Source organism: Podarcis filfolensis (genome assembly GCF_964270895.1).
Source record: "Podarcis filfolensis genome assembly, chromosome: 4".
NCBI lineage: Eukaryota > Metazoa > Chordata > Lepidosauria > Squamata > Lacertidae > Podarcis > Podarcis filfolensis.
Window position 1 is genome coordinate 28355376 of NC_139607.1, and position 19090 is coordinate 28374465.

Below are 19090 nucleotides of genomic sequence, written 5' to 3' on the forward strand. Positions count from 1 at the left end.
ACAGAAATCGTGCTCCGGTGGCGCAGCAGGAGGAGGAGGCCCCATTAGCTAAAGTGGTGCTTCAGGTTAAGAACAGTTTCAGGTTAAGTACGGACCTCCGGAACGAATTAAGTACTTAACCTGAGGAACTACTGTAACAGTAAATTATCTGTTTCTACGACAATGCCACTGGAAAACTACCCAGTGCCTCCTGTTCCAATGATGTGGCAACAAAGCTGGCAAAAACAGCAGATAGTCCTAAGTGCAGCTTACTTTATGCCTGATGACATGGCTCAGTGTGAGGAGCCAGACCAGAGTTAGGAGCTTTATAGGGCTAGGTGGAATCCTATTGGTCCCTTGTATCACCTGACCTGAGTTGGGCGCTGCAATTCCACCCTCTAACTACCTGCAGTGGAGTGAGCATTATACAGACCAGGCCGGAAGCTCTCGGATTCTGCAAGTTGCCATGGTGATGCAGCCAGTAACATACCTGGTCTTGCTGCTAGAGTCCCTTGCTGGAGTGCTTGGTGCCTTACAATAATAATTTATGGTTGGTGGTTATTAATTTATATATACTGCACTGACAATGCACATGGCATGTCCCAGCTTAAAGGATAACTCAAACAAGGTCCCTTCCTCAAGGAACTTAGATTTTAAAATTTGATGGTGGTAAAAGAACAGAGGCAAAAATGAGAAAAGCTGCTGCTCTATTATAAATTAGAGGGCAAGTTATTCTGTTTCCAACAGCATTCTGGTTAAGACTAGTGCAAAACCTTGCGTCTCCTGAAGCAAATGGCCTTGCTGCCTTCTTCTACCTTGCCCTTCTCCTCCACTGACCTCCTCTTTTGAGATTTTAGTGTGTTTTATTTATGAGGCAGTATTAATATTGGCAGCTGCAGTCGTAAACTGTTCTGGCCTGTTTTGCACCACACTATGTCTCTCTAATGGGACGCAGGTGGCGCTGTGGGTTAAACCACAGAGCCTAGGACTTGCCAATCAGAAGGTCAGCGGTTCGAATCCCCGCGACGGGGTGAGCTCCCGTTGCTCGGTCCCTGCTCCTGCCAACCTAGCAGTTCAAAAGCTCGTCAAAGTGCAAGTAGATAAATAGGTACCACTCTGGAGGGAAGGTAAACGGTATTTCCGTGCGCTGCTCTGGTTTGCCAGAAGCGGCTTAGTCATGCTGGCCACGTGACCCGGAAGCTGTACGCAGCTCCCTCGGCCAATAAAGCGAGATGAGCGCCGCAACCTCAGAGTCAGCCACGACTGGACCTAATGGTCAGGGGTCCCTCTACCCTTTACCTTTACTATGTCTCTCTAAGGAGAGGCATTGCATGTGTGGTGACACTGGAGAATACCTTTGCCACAAGCTCTTTGCAGGGGTGGCAAAACTACAAAACTTTAAACATGTACTCTTGGGGGCACCTTGTCCAGAATGTCTTGCTCTAGAGAAAGACCCTTCCTCAGATCAAGGTGTAAGAGCAACGTTCCAGAGAGCGCTTTAGAAGCACCATCTCTTTGCTGCTGCTGCTGGAAAGGAGAAGTGGTGGTACTCCGGAAAATGGCCCAAATGGGTGTGCAGTCATCCATTTTGGAGCATGGCCAACAGCAGCAAGCAAATGGTGGCAACTCACAGTTTGCTGTGCAGTCAGGTAGATGCAGCACCAGGCAGACTGGGAACTCTGATATACACCACTCCCAGTCTGCTGTCTGAGGCGAGGGGCTCACCTTGCCTAATGAGTGGGTGGGCCCAAATTCTTCTAAACTGTCCAAATGAGTGGTCCCAGCAAAAGGTTTGGTGTAGGCTTCCTATATACTTCAATCTACCACTGTAGATGCTACACATAGAAAATAAGATGTGTTTTACATTGGTACACTGTTTCAGTGCATTTAGTATAATCATCAGTAACTTTAAAAGTCTGGATATTGTTGGCTTTTGGTAATTTGGGTAAAAAATAAAAGGAGAATTCCTGGCTGTCTAGATCCAGGTTCAGGGCAAGTACTCTTTGGTGAGAGAGCCCCAGCAGAGATTTAAAATCACAAAATATGTAGCAAAGTAAAGTGTGGAAATAAAGACCCTTTTACAATATCCCCTTCTAAGTCATTTCCAAAGCTCACCCACTTAGCATAGAAAGAGACCGTACATTTGGTAAATTAAAATTAAATTAAAAATGAGTTACTTACAAACTCTTCAAAGGTTAGATTCATGTGCTTGTTCGTACATCAGCAAGAAAAGGCAAGCAGTACAACTTAGTTTCAACTAAATTATTTGTATAGAAACACAAAGATGGCTTGTTAAAGCCACATGGTCAAAGTTTGGAGCATCCAGCTTAGACATCCTTGCTCGTTGGGTTCACATAGTGGAAAAAGAGAGAACAAAGAGTTTGGGCATGAACTAGCTAAGCCTAACAGGACTGCTTACTCTATGGTCTTAACCCCTTCATGCATTAATTAGACTTAAGCATGTTGGTTATATGAGGCTGGATAGATCCCATAGAGATGATGACAAAATCAAGTTGGGAGTTGAACTTTTTATAGTGGGGGGAAAGCATGTGGAAAATGCAAGGAGAACTGAATGGAAAGATTGGTAGAAAATAAGTTTTGATCGCAAGGCTCATGGGGTCAAAGAATGTAGCTGAGACACTTGGAGAAGAGAACAATTACTGACAAAAGAGGCACTTTACAGACTGCAAAAATTGTTTTTGTCTGGGTGGACATAAAGGAGCCATATTAGATAAGACTCTAGACTAGAATGAGAAAAATAAATAAAATGAGAAACTTCATATCCATCATGTCCTTTTGTGTTTGGATTGAGACCTATAGGTAGGTCACTTGTGAATTTCCATATATTGATTTGTCATCAGTGAATTACTTGACACTTTCTGAGTCACAGCTCTGTAACCTAACCAACTCTGTTGAAAAGCAGCCCTTTGGACCACATAAAGGTTCTGTGGGGTGTTTGATCTGTGTTACCGCATTCATACATGCAAGCCACACAATGATGATGCAAATCATCAAGTGATAAATAAATGTATATGAGCCAGGCATTTGGCATGGATAATCTTTCTTCCTCTGTCAGACTCCTGCCGTGCCCAGTGATAGCCAGGTTTCCTGACTGTTCAGCCTCTGTGCATCTGGCTTTATTTCTTTGCAGATTATTGTGCATTAATTCTCAATCATTTTCAGTGTTTCAAGGTGAAACTGTATTTCGGCCAAGTGTTCTGCTGAAGGGAAGTCACCTTGGATAATTATGCCTGTTTCATGCTACCTGATAAAACCAGCTTTCCCCAACCTGATCCCCAGAAATCAAATCTCTCTAAACGCAGAATTGTGCATTCAGCACAGGAGTCTCAGCATTATAGAAAACCTTCCCAGTGGAGATGAGGCAGACACAGAAACTGTATGGATTTCAGCTTGTGTTGAAGGCGTTTTTATTTCAGCAAGCCATTTAGGAATTTTAATTTTTACTTGGTCATTCTTAATACTCTGGTTATTTTGTCTACAATGAATGTTATTCCGTCTCCCCCCCCCTTTAGATTGCTTAGAGATCAATGATTACAAGCAATTTGTAAGTATGTTAAATAAAATAAGTACATCAGAGAGCGTGAGCCAAATGGTTCAGTAAAATGGGAGTTGTCATTAATACATCTGGAGGGCAGCAGGTTGGGGAAGCTGCTGTGAGCAATGAAGGAATTATTATTAAACAAAATAATGGGAACAAAAGGGTGAAATGCAGCTTATGGTGCTGAATGATGTAGTACTTACAGGTTCAGTGCAAATAGACAGACAGGCAGACGTGACTTATATTGAATGGGAATTTCCCAGCCCACCCGGGGATTGAACCTGGAAGCATGTTCTCTGCTATTGACTATGCCTCTTCCTCTTCAATAGACAGCTGGAGATATAGTAGGACTATCAGCCAAAAAGAAATTAGAGAAATCTAATTTTTAGCTATCTGGTTGATCTATTAAATCTACATAGATTTGCATGTGAATAAAGAATAGTGCACACTTTGATTGTTTTCAGGTAATAAGTCCATGAGTTTTAGCAGCCACCATTTTAAGAAGAGGCATTTCCTTGTGTGTGAAGGTAAATGCCTTTTTTGGAGGATGGCACCTGTCAGTTTTTAGTGTAGCATTGCATTATATATATACAGTGGTACTTCGGGTTACAAACACCTCGGGTTACAAACACTTTGGGTTACAGATTCCACTAACCCAGAAGTAGTACCTCAGATTAAGAACTTTACCTCAGGGTGCGAGCAGAAATCGTGTGCCAGCAGTACGGCGGCAGCAGGAGGCCCCATTAGCTAAAGTGATACCTCAGGTTAAGAATGGTTTTGGGTTAAGAACGGACCTCTGGAACTAATTAAGTTTGTATCCTGAGGTACCACTGGGTGGGTGGGTGTGTATGGGTGGAGAAATATGCCATCCAATTAATTAGTGGTGCTTTCTGTAGTCACTTTAAAGGTTTGTAAATGGACGATTCTAGCCTAGTCACGGAGGAAACATTGCAGCCCTAATGTATGAGAAGCCATTCCTGCTCTCAAAGGGAAAAAAAACATGTTCAGTAGGCTGCAGCAAATTATTTTGAGGATGCTATAAAGAGCAGGACCATGCATATGGTGGGGCGGAGGACTAGAAATAATGTAGGAAGGTGCTGATCTTATTTTTCTTAAAATACCACAGATACTGTTGACTGATGCTATCCTCTCATTCCACACACACAAACACCCCCCCCCCCAACAAAAACAGCTTAGTTGCTGGACACACGAGGAGAACACAAGTTTCTGAGGAGACACCCAGCCTCTGTTGCCAGCAGAAATAGAAACAGTGACAGTTTCACCCGTTTAACACAATGCTTCCCTGTCATGGTTTTATAATCAGTGTTTGGTTTAAAGCTGAAAAAGTCTTCTACACACACACACACACACACACACACACACACACACACACACCACAGTGCAGGAGCAAATGCTGCTATTAGAGCCTGCCTGCCTCTCTCATTCTACCTCCATCATCAAACATGCAAGCTTTCCAAAACTAGGCAATCAAAAGAGCACCAAACTAAATAATTGAAAGCTCTCTTTCTCATTGAAATCCTTTGGATGAACAAAAATAAACCGTGGTGAAGTGTGCATCCTTTGTGACATCTTCTTTGCTCTCTCTTCTTGTGAGGATGGCTGTCAGTGAGTATGGGAACAGGTTTTCCATGAGGAAGGCCCATCACTGGTGCGGTTAAGTGCCCACTGTTGCCCAGTTTGGATGTAGAGCTAAACCATCTGTATTGCAGGGGCTGCCTAATTTCATGTGGGTGTAGCCAGCGGCTGATGTTTGAAAGCACAATTTTGGAAGGTGCCCCAAACTATATGTGACTGGGCGCTCTCACTATAAGAATTCTATGTATAATATTACTCCTTTTACATCAGCCTGATTGTTAACATTTCACTGCAATCCGATCACCACGAGTGGTTGCCTCACCACAACTTTCAGGCATACTAGCTAAGAGGCCAGATTTACTATGACAAATTGTTTTAGTTGTTAAGGAACCTCTGAGGAAAACCTGAATGGTTGGAATGTGTCTGGCTTTTTGGTATAAATCCCTGTCTGTAACACAAGTTTGTTGACTAGCCATCTCAATGTACATTTTAATGCATTTTTGCATTGAAGTGTTTAAATTTATTTATTTACTTGGGTAGTAGCTGGTCAGAATATTCTTATCTTTATATTTGCCCGACACATTGTGTTAAACCAAAAGTAGACAGGTGACTTCTTTTGCTTCCTCCCCGCTTTCCCCATCTCTCTTTGCATCATAATCCATACTCACAGAATTGACTTTATCTTCCCTAAAAACTTGCAAAATAGTCTTTCTGTGCCCAGTGACCTGCTCCCAGGTGTTATAACAACAACAGGCACACACTTACCTGCATTTTCAGAAACAATTGAATACATTTTTTTCCAACTGGCTTTTCTAGCTGGAAAAAATGGGTTCTGCCACAAATGTTTACTTATTAGGGTTTCGATGTTGATTAAATGTGTCTGTTGTTTCTGTCTGTTTTTAGTTATCTTATATGTAAAATGCCTAGAGATGGTGGTTTAGAAAGTGATTACTGTATTTTTTGCTCTATAAGACTCACTTTTTCCCTCCTAAAAAGTAAGGGGAAATGTGTGTGCGTCTTATGGAGGGAATGCAGGCTGCGCAGCTATCCCAGAAGCCAGAACAGCAAGAGGGATCGCTGCTTTTGCTGCGCAGCGATCCTTCTTGCTGTTCTGGCTTCTGAGATCCAGAATATTTTTTTTCTTGTTTTCCTCCTCCAAAAACTATGTGCATCTTGTGGTCTGGTGTGTCTTATAGAGCGAAAAATACAGTAATAAATGAAAGATAATGATGATGATAAGATGGGGAAGGGAGCTCATTGTGTCCTTTCAAGCTTAGGAGATCCTAAGACTAGATTTCAATACAAGTTCCGTAATCCCAGTATTCTCTGTTTATCTATAGAACTAGCACAGACAAGACTACAGATTTCCAGAGGCTGTAAGAGTTTCCAGTTACTTTGCATTTGGTAATAATATTTGTAATAAGAGAGAGAAATGTTTGAATACAGACTGCTGAGCCAATTATCTCTTTACCATCCCATCTGTATGAAGATATGAAGGCAGAGGGTAGTGGTGCCCTCCCTGTGGCACACTCTCCCTTCAGATGTCAAGGAGATAAAGAACTACACAACTTTTAGAAGACATCTGAAGGCAGCCCTGTATCGGGAAGTTTCTAATGCTTGATATTTTACTATGTTTTTATATATGCTGTAAGCCGCCCAGAGTGGCTGGGGAAACCCAGCCAGATGGGCAGGGTATAAATAATAAAATTAGTAGCAGTAGTCGTACAAAAACAAGTGCACCTCTTGAAGGGTGTCTATATACAGTGTGGCGTATATCCTTTTTGAAACAGATGAAAGTTGAGACTGAGAAAGGCTTCTTTCTAATTCTATGTAAAACGATCATGCAAAATTTGAAATTTGATGAGGGGCAAATGCATTTTGCACTCGATTATGCATACCCCACATATAAAACATTGTGTGCACCAGTCCTCAATGGAGCTCTGTCATGGCAAAGTAATTTGGCTAACAAAGATAATAAAAATAAAAATAAAAATCCAGGAGGAGATTACTGCAAAGCGAAACGAATCGCACGGGAAGTATTAAAGGACAATGCCCTTAGCAATCAACGCAGGCTGCTAAGCTGCTTTCTCTGCAAAGTTAATTTTGACTTCACAAATCAAAGATGTGTAACACATAATACTTCAGCGAATTATTTACATTCCAGACCTGGGTGGCTTAAGTTGTCAAAAGCTCATTAGCGCTGGAAGAAGGTAAATGTGGGAATGTGCAAAGCTCAAAAGGTTTCAAATCTGGATTTTGTTCAGATAAACACCTAATAGTGAAGAAGATTATATAAAGCTTATCACGAAGCAGTTGATTCTGCAAAATTTAGCTGGAAATCTCAAAAGAGCAGGCTTCCTCCGCGTATTTACAGCCAAATGTTAGAGATCCGCTCCAGATAAGATCACAAGGCTCTGTGAGTGCTAATCCAAATTGAACCAACCGTCTCTAACCTTTGGAAGGTTTCTTGTCATTGGTTAACATTTGCAAACAGTGAAGTTAAAAAAGCACAACAAAAAGGGAAAACCCCTGGCTATCGAAGAAGAAAGGGATCACAAGACATGCAATGAATATGGAAGTGCCATATAAAGCCCCCACAAAGCAGGGGGGGATAGAGGCAGAAGAGAATGGGAAATGAGTAAACAGCTGGGCAGAAGCTGGTGGAGATATGCTGAGAAGAAAGAAGTAAATTTGGTGCCAGCTCATAGGCAAACAGTTGTATTGGTGGGTGCATTAAGTGTATACTGGTAAACAGTCAGTGGAACAACTCCCCCCCCCCAAAAAAACCCCTCAAAATAATTAAGTATAAATTGCCTAATGTTTGCATAATGACTTAATATATACATATATAATTCATTGATGCTGATAGTACCAAATTCTAGAATGAAAGACCAACACCTACGTACCCATTACAGTGGTACCTTGGGTTAAGTACTTAATTCGTTCTGGAGGTCCGTTCTTAACCTGAAACTGTTCTTAACCTGAAGCACCACTTTAGCTAATGGGGCCTCCTGCTGCCGCCACGCTGCCGGAGCATGATTTCTGTTCTCATCCTGAAGCAAAGTTCTTAACCCGAGGTACTATTTCTGGGTTAGTGGAGTGTGTAACCTGAAGGTTATGTAACCTGAAGCGTAAGTAACCTGAAGCGTATGTAACCCAAGGTACCACTGTACTTTGATCCTTGGTAGAGACACTCTTAAGTAGTGCCATATTGACCCACCTGTACTTTGAGCAGACCTGCTCGAATTGGGATAGCTCAGTTGGTAGAGCAGGAGACTCTTGATCTCAGGGCCATGGGTTTGAGCCCCACTTTGGGCAAAAAAAAAAAAATTCCTGCATTGCAGGGGTTGGACCTTATGACCCTTGTGGTCCCTTCCAACTCTACAATTCTATGAGTCTATGCTTCTGAGGTTGACCATACATCCACAAAGACCAGGGGCTTTATTATGGTGCCACCCGGTCCCAAGGAACATCAGGTTCCATTTGTTGTACTAGCATATTTAAAGGTAAAGGGACCCCTGACCATTAGGTCCAGTCATGGCCGACTCTGGGGTTGCGGCGCTCATTTCACTTTATTGGCCGAGGGAGCCGGCATACAGCTTCCGGGTCATGTGACCAGCATGCTTCTGGCGAACCAAAGCAGCACACGGAAACACCGTTTACCGTCCCGCCGGAGTGGTACCTATTTATCTACTTTACTTTGACGTGCTTTTGAACTGCTAGGTTGGCAGGAGCATGGACCGAGCAACGGGAGCTCACCCTGTCGCGGGGATTCAAACCGCCGACCTTCTGATCGGCAAGTCCTAGGCTCTGTGGTTTAACCCACAGCACCACCCGCGTCCTAGCATATTTAGGTGCCTGCTTAAAACTCATCTGTTCACCCAGGCTGTCCCTAAGAGGTGCTCCAGCTACGTTGGATGTATTAAACTGATCCGCTGATATGCTATATATTTTGTTACTTGTTTTATGAATGCGATTTTAGCGTTGGTTTTATGCTATTCACTGCCATTATTATTATTTATCTAAAGGTTGGTGGTACAGAAAGTTTTGAAATTAGTAACAATGATGCATCAGGCAGAAACAACTGCTGGTATTCAATTGGCTATTGTTATTCCTAAGGTATGCCAATTAAACTCACTTCCAGATTTCATATATTTAGTATTCCATTTGCACAACAGGTAAAAAGAACCAATTTCCTCTATCATTGTCTGTCGCCAAAGCAGGCAATGTGTCTGCTGGAACAATGGGCGAGTTATATTGCTATAATCAACTGTTGCTTTATGATAGGATTTCTGTTTCTATAAAGTATCCAGAATTCATTTTCAAAAGCTGGTGAGCGTAGGGTGTAGGAAGAGGGGAATAGGAACTATCTCTTAACCAGTGAAAATATGTTGTTTCTTTTATTATACATAGTCAAAGCAGAGTTTAGAACTGATTGATTTGTTTCACAATTTAATGAGTGTCTTGCTTTTTTTTATTGCAACTCCATTACCATCTCCTACAAAAGATGGGGAAACAACTTCTGCAACAGAAGAAGGAATTAAGGGAGCTAGGCACTGAGTAACCATATGACAAGCATTAACCAAGGCCAGGGGCGGACCTACATTTTTGGGGCACAGTTTTGGAGGCCTCTCCACAATGAGCAGCAAGGTATGGGTAACCACTGTTATTGTCTTCAGTGGGATTGTTGTTCCACAACAGATCACACCACAATTTATTTATTTTTTAAAATTAACTACTACATCTCAGATTTTGTATTAAATTTCTGTCCTGAGTTATTTCACATGTCAAAGTCACTGGTTTGAATGAAAACTTCCTATGCCTTATAGTTTTTGAGTTATTTGGTGGGGAGGGGGTGAAAATTAGGCAAATGCAAGAATAAAGTGACTTCTGGGGGCCCTCTGGGATTAGGGGCCCTGAAATTTTCGCTTCATTAGTTTCATACTAGGTCCGCCGCTGACAAAGGTTGCGTTCACACAACAGTTTACGCCCTTTCCCTTATGTTTCCCTAACTGTTAATTTCCATGCTATATTTGAGCTTTCACATGATGTAAAGGTCACTTCCAGAAAACTAAAGGGATATATTGCATGTTTAGTGTTCACTGTGACAACTGGTGTGAATGAAATTTAGCACAACATGCCAGTATGCAGGTCAAAAACCCAGAAATATGGCAGATGCCACAGAGTGAAAGGGACATTAGAAAACAGGACAGAAGCACTAGTATTGCAGCAGGAAAACTAGTGCAACATTTCCCAGAGTCAAAGGACAAACAGGTAACAAGTGTTAACAGGAACATATAAAGCACTAGCTTTATAATGCACCCCTAATATCCCCTAAATACTACTTTTTTGCATCATCAGCTCCTCTCAGGTTCATCAACCATGCCCTTTAATATTGGCAGTTTCATGCATGCGAATATCTGTCTATCTGAAATTAATCTGCTATGAAAAAGACTGCATTGGCAAGGCTGCTTCATTCATAAAAACCTGACCACTGCTGTTAAGTTGTGGGTGAACATATCAGACGACACAGCGATTCTTCAAACAGCTATTGTTTATTCACAGGCCAGAACAGAACTGAACTGAAGGGTTCAGCCAGCCTGCTTATATAGAGCTCCACTAGAACGCAACAGTAACCACTTTCTGTAACTATCCAATCACTGATGTCACTTTCAACTCCTTATTTGCATATGTGGACCCAAGTGAAAACTATCTACAGTATCCCCCTGCTGGCCCAGGGTGAAAACTTCAGTACATAACACTGCCACCTTCCTCACTTCACATTACAAACCAGAGGTGTGGGGCAGATCAAGAGGGTCCTATCAAGACTGAGCTAGGAGCAAGCTGAAGGAGTCACTGGCTGCTCCCACATGTACTACAAAAACGAGGCATCCAGGGATCATGAAAGCTAGAGAAGACATGTTGGGGCATGAAGGTTGGGAGAACGACTGGTTTCAGGCTGCCCTGTAGGTGCCAGTGTGCTCCAGCATCACTCCATCGATACAGACCTTTCCCTTCCACCAACCAAAAGTGGAGGCAAAAGCGTCACAATGGTGGGAAGGGAGTACATTGGCCCAGGATCCAGAGCTGGCCTTTATGACATCAGGTGATGACATCAGGCCTAATCCAGGCTGGTGCAGTCATCTGCTTGCATCTACTTTCTATCTCAGCCACTCTGCATGTCAGTGGATACAACGGTGACCCCAGCACTTCATTCAGTGCCACCAGGCTGTAGCCAGGACTAGGATCGCCTCCTTACATATTAAGTAAATAAATAAAATGTGTGGATGGTGGTTTAGAAATGAACCCCAGAGAATGGTTAATGAAGATGGTGCTCCAGCAGAAAACTATTGGTTGTTGTGACTTCTAATTAATAAAATCACCTGTTTACTCTTTGTCTCGAGATATTGAAGCGAAACCTATTGCGCAATGCATTCCAGGAATGCTGTACGAGAGCATTTTCTCATGGACTGCAGCCATGCTTCTCAACTCCAGCTCTGCATCATCTCGTTCAGATAAGAAAGAAAATGTTTTGAGCCTTCCTTTTGTAGTCAAAGCAGAAGTGGGAACTGATTGATTTGCTTCACAAGTTAATGAGTGTTTTCATTTAGTTTCAAATACATACTGTGCCACAAGATGGTCTGAAGCGTCATACTTGCACAGCATATACCTTTCCATAATTTATAACAATCTGACTGAATTTGCTTGTCTTGCAGCTGTAATTTTCTTCAGGCTCTCATTCCCCTCTCCCTTCGCCCCTTTCACTTTGATCTGACAGCAACATATAGCAGTTAGAACCATTTCGCAATTGAGCAGTCTGTTGCTTGTACCAGGTGAACTGTGCTGTATTTAAGGGGATTTTTTTTTAAACACACATACACACACACTGTACCCATCTCAGCTTTAGGGTCTCTTGGGCCAGACAAAAAGCAGCATGCCGACCCAGAGAAAAAGAGTACATCATGTTTTCAAAATTGAGATGAACATTAGAAAGATCTCAGAAGGAAGCAAGTTAAATATGAACAGCATGTTCAGAAGTGCCTTTCTTCATCTCCCACAAGTCATCAGTACTGTTGTGGTACACCACAGATAGCTGCTGCAAAACACATGGGTAATCCACTGAACAGAAGGAACCGGGAAAGAAAGACAACTTTTGAGACTAAAAGAGTTGGAACATTTTCTCTACATTATTTATTGTAAGGGTTACTAGTGAACTGTTGCAGATATAAAATATTGCGCAGTTTGAAGCAATTGGAAGCATATGAACTGACTGCTGTGGAAATGAAACATTGTCCAGACCCATGAAAACATCATTTAAACTTTTTACTGGCAGAATTTCTTCAAAACAGAATTAAAACATCAAAAATATCCATTTAATATATTGCACTATCCAGCACAGGCTCAGCATCTAACAAAATACGAAATAATCCAAATATACTTAGAAGCAGAAGTCTCTCTCTCTCTCTCTCTCTCTCTCTCTCTCTCTCTCTCTCTCTCCACAGTCTGTATTCCAGTTTCCACTGACCTTAGGCTGTTAACTCTTCCTTCAGGAGAGCTTCATTTCCATTCTCACACCATGGAGTCTGGGAGACAAACACTAAAAGCAACTCCCTTTCAAAATGGAGATTTGCAACCCAATACATTCATCACATGATCTAAGGTTACAACACTCACATGTAAGCTACCAGAGAACAATAGTCAGTTAATTATCAACTCAGCAAGAGTTCAGTGTGCTCTTAGAAAATGACTGGGAAGAAACCCCAATACACATTTAGCCATTTCATTTTCAATTTCAAACCTACATTAATACACATACATTTTCATTTCAGTGTCAATTAAACCAATTATACTTACCCAGAAGGGAAAGGACAACTTCAGCTGTATGCTCAAGTTTATTGCTTCCATTCCGTTAAGTGTGGAAGTCTTTGCCCCCCGTATTTCTTTGTGATGTGTGTTGTTGGCTACAATACATGAAAATAAGCCTGGGATTTGGTTGGGAGCATGGGAGCAGGTGGTGCTGTGATCTAAACCTCTGAGCCTCTTGGGCTTGCCAATCAGAAGGTCGGCGGTTCAAATCCGTGTGACAGTGAGCTCCCGTTGCTCTGTCCCAGCTTCTGCCAACCTAGCAGTTTGAAAGCACACCAGTGCAAGTAGATAAATAGGGAAGGTAAGCAGTGTTGCCGTGTGCTCTGGCTTCTGTCACGGTGTTCTGTTGCGCCAGAAGCGGTTTAGTCCTGCTGGCCACATGACCCAGAAAGCTGTCTTTGGACAAACACCGGCTCCCTCGGCCTGAAAGCGAGAAGAGCACCGCAACCCCATAGTCGCCTTTGACTAGACTTAACCACCCAGGGGTTCTTTACCTTTACCTTACCTACAGTTGGGAGCCGGATTGGTATCATGACTAGCGCTGTCATGAATATACTGACGGCTCCATAAGTGGTGGTATTACTTTATGCAATTCCTTGCACTCTGGTTGAGCTTCCAATAATATTTTCCACACCTACACTTCCACCACCACCACCCAAAAAAAAAAAAAGAAAAGAATAGGTGACTAGAGAGATAAGACTCCCAGATATGGAGTACATTATTATAGATTATTCATGTTATTATGAATTTATATGGGACATTTTAGTGTGCAAGAGCACGGTTATGGCTGTGACCTCATTAGGTGGTTAATTGCATGAGTTTTGAGTTATGCAAATCAGAAATTAAGCATTATCTCCATCTCTCCTGGAAGCATACTGTCGACATCTCAATAACACTGTTTCTCTTTCCTCCCACAACCAAAATACTGATCCTGGTTTTGTTCATCCTTATCCTGCTGATCTCCACGAAAATACTTTCCCTCATAACTCTCCGCCTCCCTTGCCATAGTTGTAGCCAACTAAGTTCTGCTCAGAGTTGAAATTAATGAACCTAAGTTATACATACTTAGTCATTCACCATACTGTAGTATCAGGGTGGTGTACAACAATAAGACATCATTAAAAACTGTAGAAAACCATCCTTAAAATGACTGTTCTGCCCCCCCCCCCAAAAAAGCTTCAAAGAGCTTCATAGGAAGTCAAAAGTGATGGTGCCCTCTGAATCTCTCCTGGAAGAATATTATGCAACATGGGACCAGTAACAGAAGCTGCCTGAGACCAGTCAGATTTCTGTTGCAAGGGGGCAACTAACAGTTCTCTGGGTGTTCCTCAATTCATTAACTTCAGTGGGTCTACTTTGAGTAGAACCAACATTGGCTACAGTCTTTTGTTCTGCATATCTATTAGTAACAGGGTGTAACCCTGCAGGAATTTGTTTCTGATACCAGGAACATATAAAAAGAATTCACTCCACAAAAGTAATCCTCTCCCAGGCTTTCTACCAACTTTCCTTCATTGCAGAATTCTTCACATGCCAGGGTTGTTGTCTGCAATCTCCCATCCCCGTGTAAGCTGGGTGGGGCAGAGTGAGCTGGTGCAAATTAAACAGACTGATGGAAGTTAAAGAGAAAGAAAGAAAATGCCTCTTCTAAAATAGAAAAGGTTCTAAAGCAAGAGTATTCTTGTTTTGTGTTGTGTGTGTTTACTTTCTGTTTGGTTTTGAATTTATGATCGTGCAACCTGTGTCAAACCTGTAAGTGGTGGGGCATCTGTCTTCTGAATAAAGAAAGCAATAATTCACAAGAACCAGGTTCTTCCATTCAATTCAGTTTCCTTAAGTTTTGGCCAAATGATGGCCATATTTTTCACAAGCTTAATTAGAAACTGCAATTCTAGATCAGTTGTCAGTAAATGTTATCACATGAACACAACGGAGAAGCTCTATCTCTACATAACAACACATCTCAAATGGTTGAAGGAAAGCCTACAGACCACAACTCTTCCCTTTAAACAAATCATACTCCTTGGCCCAGACTTAATGGGGGTTTTCACCAACTTTTTTACAGCTCGGCCACAAATCTGTACTGATCATTCTAGTGTGACTATTGCATAATTAGAACACTAAGACAGTTCAGATGGAAGAGCGATTACTGAACTGTAGTTTAATTAGGGCTTTTTTGTACTTTTCTAGTGAAAGGACTATAATCAGTTCACTGTTGAAGTAGAACGCCGTCTTTTTACAGAATATTAAATGCAAATTTGGATTAAATTAATAGTCATTAGGTTCTAGAGTTCAGAACCGGCAGCAATTGGGAAATATACCAATGTCTGCAAAAACAGGGAATGGGTTCTGTCCAGCTTACTGTAGCATACCTCTGAATAGACAAAAATAGCATAGGGAAGTAAGACATATTGAACTCAGTTGGGCTAAAGCCCTTCCTCCTCTCCTAACCTTCATGCGTTGAGTGTGGAGATCTGATGGAGGATTCTAGCTGCATTCCCAGACCCTCCAAGTGTCCCTATCTTCCAGGGACAATCCCGGATTTACAGAGGCTGTCCTGCTTTCTGATTTGATCCCAGAATGTCCTGCTTTTCCTTAGGACATCCCTATTTTCATCAGAGAAATGTTGGAGGGTATGGAGTTGTGCCGCCCCCAAACCAAGGAGATAAGAAACCATACAACTTTTCGAAGACATCTGAACGCAGGGAAGTTTTTAAAAATGTTAATGTTTTATTATGCTTTTATATATGTTGGAAGCTGCTCATAGTGGCTGGGGCAACCCAGTCAGATGGGCAGGGTATAGATAATAAAATTGTTGTTGTTGTTGTGGTTGTTGAATAGGATGTCCCTATTTTCATTGGAGAAATATTGGAGGGGGGTATGCATTCATCTGGACTTGGTTAGGATCCTCCCCGTGATCGAGAACCTTGCACCATCAGGGCTCCTGTTCAAAGAGAAGATTCCTAACTTTCATGTCAACTAATCCTTGTCTTGTGGGCTGATTCGTGCAGGAGTCATAGCTGTCAAGTGTCCCTTATTTGAAGGGACAGTCCCTTATTCTAGCGCCATGTCCCACTGCTGTCCCTTATTGATGGATGTCCCTTAAATGTCCCTTAAATGATGTCCCTTAAATTTCAAAGGAAGCAGCTCCTCTCCCTCCCTCCCTGCCGGCCAGGGAGGAGGGAGGCTCCAACTGTGTTGCTTGGCTGTGTTGCTCACCCAATAAGAAGTCTAAGAACAACTGGGGGGTGGAGCTTGCATGCCTTGTGTGTGGCTAGTTAATGCAAGCTGAGGGGTTTTTTGAATGCTGGACGCCATTTTGTTGCACGTGCTGCTGCAAACTTTGCAGTGCAAAGCCAGGCCAGGGAGCCATCTTAAGTTGAGGCTGCATAGGCCTTGTGGTGCATGTGATTCAGATTCTATTCAGTTGAACCTCTGGTTACAAAGTTGGTTGGACAGTGTTCTGGAAGCTACCCAGCATGAGTTTGACCAGCCTGCAGGAGGACAGGAAGACTGGAGTGCCTGGAACAGGTGAGGCTGCTGGTCCCTTATTTTCAAGGCTGCTGGTCCCTTATTTTCAAATCTGTAAGTTGACAGCTATGGCAGGAGTCTGTCAACTAGGCCCAGCATGTGTGGAAGCCTCTGGCTGGCTGTAGCAGCTACTGACTTCTGACAGTCAGTAAATACATTTCATACAGCTTTATATGCTGCTTGGTGATAAAAAACAAACAAATGTCTGAAGCCACATAGGAGAGCCTTGTTCAAGTTTCCTCAACAGCGCTGCTGCCTTCACTTGCCTATTTTCCTCAGCACTGCTCAGGCCTCACGGAAATCGCAACTGAATTGCACATAACATATCACTTCTGGGAATAGACTTCTTGGCTGGTTGTAGCAATTATCAGAGCCAGTAGCTGTTAAAACCAGCCAGATCTTTCTGTCCACGTAGCACCTGGTTCACAGACCCCTGGGCAGTCTGAGCCATTCCAAAGATCACTCCATTTTTCAGTGCCAGCTAGAGATGTTTGGATCCCCCATGATATAGTTATCAAACTCTTTGGGGTTCCCTTGCAGTTCCTGAAGTCATTTCTCCTAAGCAGGGGTCTCTGATTTGTATTCATCTCAAAAGATAGAACTTTTTGACTTTTGTCTTGACCAAGAGTCTTACCAACTTGGCTAACTGCATGGAGGTTTTCTTTAGCAGTTCTGGGCTTCACAGTGTTGCTGATAGAGCAAATGACACCAGAGGCAAGAAATCTAATAAATGATAATAACAAAATGTGGCCACTATGTGCATCAGCATGGGAGACTGCATCCCTACCACTTCCTGATATATTTTCCTCATGCCTTATATCTTACCTGAACTTTCCAGATACAGACATACGGAATGCGTCCACTCTTCCAAAAATTGATTTCAGAGTTATTGAAACTCTGCTTGCTTCACTTAGGTTTCTTACCAAAATCCAGTGCCAGCCTTACCATTAGGCAGAATCAGGCAGCTACCTTAGGCAGCAGTTACTGGCGGACAGGCAGTAGTGGTGAGCTATTGGTGAGCTGAGCTGTGTGTAGCACACAGCTTGCCCTGGAGCCCCTAAGATAGCTTGCTGCCCTTGGTGTGGTGGCAGACACTGTCCTTTGCCCATATCAAAATGAGACTCAACACCAGTCCGTAAGCTTCCAAATTCACCTCAGATTTTCACACTAGGCAAAATTTGGTGGCAACCTGGTCAGGCAGCTGCCACCGCCACCTACATAATGTGCTGCTCCCAGCCAGCTGTACAAAAATTTAGCATATTGTAACCTTGAATATGGGACGCAGGTAGCTCTGTGGATTAAACCACAGAGCCTAGGGCTTGCCAATCAGAAGGTCAGCGGTTTGAATCCCTGTGACAGGGTGAGCTCCAGTTGCTTGGTCCCTGCTCCTGCCATCCTAGCAGTTCAAAAGCATGAAGTGCAAGTAGATAAATAGGTACTGCTCCGGCGGGAAGGTAAACGGCGTTTCCGTGCGCTGCTCTGGTTCACCAGAAGGGGCTTAGTCATGCTCAGCCAGTAAAGCAAGATGAACACCACAATCCCAGAGTTGTCTGTGACTGGACCTAATGGTCAGGGGTACCTTTACCTTTAACCTTGAATATGCAGCTTCTCGTTGATTACCAACTCTAGGCACTTCTGCAGTTCAGTTAGTCCTTATGCCACATTTAAAAACAAACAAACAAACAAACAAACAAACCAAAAGAGCAGTAAATGCTACCCTTCATTCCAAAGGAAGCTCAATGTGCTGTCACAACATTCTTAGCTCTCATAACTGCACCCGAAGTCCCACGCTTGGAAGATGCATAATATTTAAATCCGTTGTGACTGAGAAAAAAGCAGCTCTTTCTTGCAGGGAATAACTTTGCTTATAATGATTGCTTTGTAAGTTCAAATTTGAAAAACAATGGAAATGCTTAAATGATTATTTATGTAGACAAGGATTAAATGCAAGGTCCTGGTTGTGTTTAGAATAGATTTATGAGACATTTAGAAAACTTATTGATTAGAATATTTGTGTGAGATTGTATGGGGAAAATATGGAATAACAGATACAAACTTGCTTAAAATGTATATAGGAAGTGCAATGTAAGCGATGAAAGTCAACCAAGGAAATTTTATTATTATTTTCATATTGAAATATTTGTAGAATAAACTTGGAAGAAATTCTTCCAACTTTTCTTCTTCTTTTTTTCTCTTTACTTTTTCTTCTTTTTTCTTTTCTTCTTTTCTTCTCTTTTGTTCCTTTTCCATATATATGTGCTTATTTGAAATATATATGTATGTATGTGTTTGCAATATTTTGTAACAATTATGTTAAATAAACAATAAAATTATTTTTAAAACAAAACAAATTTGAAAAACAAAACAGGGCAGTATAATGCACAATGCTGTGAAAGTTAAGCACCCAGAAGTGGACACAGCATTCCAGGTGGGGCCTGGCCAAGGCAGAAGAGAACTGGACTATGACTTCCCTTGATCAGGACACTATACTTTTGTTGATGCAGCCTAGAAGAGCATTCACTTTTTTGGTGCTTCATCACACTGTTGACTCATGTTAAG

General features: G+C 42.2%; 1 long non-coding RNA gene across 1 annotated transcript; it reads left to right on the forward strand.

Moving 5' to 3' along the window:
* Positions 1 to 201: 201 nt before the first annotated feature.
* Positions 202 to 11756, forward strand: LOC310761734. Its single transcript, XR_014547697.1, has 3 exons — positions 202 to 529; positions 9642 to 9784; positions 11539 to 11756. It is a non-coding gene; the product is annotated as an uncharacterized lncRNA (long non-coding RNA).
* Positions 11757 to 19090: the final 7334 nt, after the last annotated feature.